The 3,050-nt window shown below is 50.7% G+C and overlaps 1 pseudogene; it reads right to left on the minus strand.

The window, feature by feature from the left end:
- Window positions 1–1,762: 1,762 nt before the first annotated feature.
- LOC105512108 lies at window positions 1,763–2,158 on the minus strand (annotated as a pseudogene).
- Between the last annotated feature and the right edge of the window lie 892 nt (window positions 2,159–3,050).

The following is a 3,050-nucleotide window of genomic DNA, read 5'->3' on the forward strand; positions in this document are numbered from 1 at the left end:
GCCAACATGGCAAAACCCTGTCTCTACTAAAAATACAAAAATTAGCCGGGTGTGGTGGGTGGCACATACCTGTAATCCCAGCTACTTGGGTGGCTGAGGCAGAAGAATCGCTTGAACCTGGGAGGCGGAGGTTGCAGTGAGCCGAGATTGCGTCATTGTACTCTAGCCTGGCGACAGAATGAAGACTCAGTCAAAAAAAAAAAAAAAAAAAATCACTGATGCAGTATTTTACTCTTTTTAAGTCTTTGAGATCTGGTGTGTCTTCTATATGCATAGCACATCTCAATTTGGGTTAGCCATATTTCAAATGCTCAGTAGCCCATGGGGCTAGTGGCTACTGTATTGGGCAGTGCAGGTCTACAGTGTAGGCTACAGCAATGCCCTCGGAGATCCCCCAGGGCCTGCAGACAACAAACCCTCAAGGCCACATTCTAGTGTTTCCTGACCAAACTGAGGGTGGGGTTGCTATTTCTCACGGCCCAATAATGAGATGCAGATGAACTGGGAAAGGAGGGAGTTTTTATTTCTGTAACTGGTTACAAGGAAAAGGCCTGGAAAATATCTCCAGACCAACTCAAAATTATAAAGTTTTCCAGAGCTTATATACCTTCTTCTTCTTTTTTTTTTTTTTTGAGATGGAATTTCACTCTTGTCACCCAGGCTGGAGTGCAATGGCACTATCTCAGCTCACTGCAACCTCCGCTTCCCAGGTTCAAGCAATTCTTCCTGCCTCAGCCTTCTGAGTAGCTGGGATTACAGGTGCCCGCCACCATGCCTGGCTAATTTTTGTACTTTTAGTACAGACGGAGTTTCACCATGTTGGCCAGGCTAGTCTCGAACTCCTGACCTCAGGTGATCTGCCCACCTTGGCCTCTTGAAGTACTGGGATTACAGGCGTGAGCCACCGCACCTGACCCAGAGTTTATATACCTTCTAAGCTATATGTCTGTGTGTAAGTGTGCATTCATCTAAAGGCATAAGTGATTAACTTCTTTCAATCTATAACTAAAATCTGAGTTTTGAAGACCTTCCTCTGGAGCCTCAGTAAATTTACTTGATCTAGATGGGTCCAGGTGCTGGGGTGACTACCCTTATCTTGTCTCCTGCTAAATCATGGAGGTTTGGGGAGTTCCATCAGACCCCCAGTAAACTTGTTTGTGGAGGTCTGGGGAGTTTAGACCCCCAGTAAAACTTGTTTAATCCTAAATGGGTCCTGTTAAGAATTATTTCATTATCTTGTCATGCTTTAAGGCCCAGGAAAGGCCTGGGCAAAACTCTTTTTGGGCTTTTGTTACCTTCCAGTCTTTGTATAAGGGCACTGGCATATATATATATATATATTTTTTTTTCTTCTTCCTGGGGTAACTGGTTCTTTAGAAGGAGGGGAGCACTGGGGAGTATCTTCAGGGTGGCTGAACTTTGCAACCTCTTTAATAAACAACTTCCCCCTGTAAAGTTTGTCCTCCTTTATCACCACACCCCGATGCCCCAGTCTTCAGGAAATGGCATCAGGCCCATATTTCTGTAGAATTCAGAGTTCTGCAAGGTAGAGCATTCCTTCCAATGGGATCTTAGAATTCTTAGAGTTGCAGAATTTTACTGACTAGATTCAGGAGGTCTCAGGAGTCCAGACTTCCTTAAAGCTTGGCTCAAAATTCCAAGGGAGCTCATAACTCCATGGGACCCAGAGTTCCTGGCTCGGGAACATCGGGAGACCTGGGATACAGTGGCTTAGCCTCAAGCAGAAAGGTGAACAATATCTTTATGGCTTGAAGGTATATGAAATAATGTCACTACATCAGAGCAGAGCCTCTGCTTGTATACCTATGGGAGTCTGTAGCTGTGACACATAGAAGTTGGCCACATCCAGGTCAGTGGCTCCAAAGTGGGTGGCCACACGCACACCCTCGTGCAATGTGAAGCTCACCTTACGATTCACCATGGCCAACAGGCTGCGGAGGTAACGCTCCAGAAGGGCGGCTCAGGCCCGCTGCTCCTGGGATTCCAGGGATTCTTCAGCTACGGGACACTCCTGGATTTCAGGAACCTCTGGCTTCAGGGGGGCTTTGCATCCATCAGGGGCAAAGCCACGGCTGAGGCCATCAGGGCCTTGGGGCAGCTGGAGCGCAGGCACGGGAAAGGTCACTGGAGCCTGCATTGTCTTGGTGAGGTCCGTGACTACTGGCGCCCCCACTTCTGCCGGCGCCCCGCAGTAGAGGCCCGGGCAGGCCCCGAGCCGTGGAGCCTGGGTTCTGCCCGCGCCACCGCCACCAACACACGTGGTCGCAGGCAATATTATTTATTTATTTAGTTTTGATACGGAGTCTCACTCTGTCGCCCGGGCTAGAGTGCAGTGGAGTGATCTCAGCTCACTGGAACCTCCGCCTCCTGGGTTCAAGGGATTCTAGTGCTTCAGCCCCCCGAGTAGGTGGGATTACAGGCGCCCATCACCACGCCCAGCTAATTTTTGTATTTTTAGTAGAGACGGAGTTTCACCGTGTTGCTCAGGCTGGTGTGAACTCCTGAGCTCAGGTGATCCACCCGCCTCGGACTCCCAAAGTGCTGGGATTACAGGCGTGAGCCACTGCGACCCGCCAGCTTTTAATACTTAACCATTCAGTCAGTGCTGAAACAGTTGTTACGGAGGCCTGCGTTAGTGAAACCTGGCCTGTCACACTGGGAGCACACGAGTGGTGGTACAGGCAGGAGGGAGTTTAGATCGGGGTCAGCTGCAGGGATTGCAGCTGGGTTTTGCTGATTAAGGTAACTGGAAAGCAAAGGAGCGGGTGTCTTAGGTGGATAAACCCGTGTGAGGCCGCGGAGGTGGGAAGAGGCCATGCGCCGGACACAGGATAACTCGGTGGAGGGCCTGCATCCTGCTGCCCGGGCAGGCAGGATTTTTCCTGGGGTGACCTTTGGCTGACTGTTGCTCCTTTTTTCTCTTTTCTCCTCCTTCCCGACCCCCCACCACCCTGTCCCTGCAGTGGTGGTCCTCGGCCTGCCCAGAGCCCGGGCCGTGGGGGCCTGCGCTCGCGCTTGTCCCGCCGCCT

This window comes from Colobus angolensis, unplaced genomic scaffold (genome assembly GCF_000951035.1).
Source record: "Colobus angolensis palliatus isolate OR3802 unplaced genomic scaffold, Cang.pa_1.0 Scaffold103, whole genome shotgun sequence".
NCBI lineage: Eukaryota > Metazoa > Chordata > Mammalia > Primates > Cercopithecidae > Colobus > Colobus angolensis.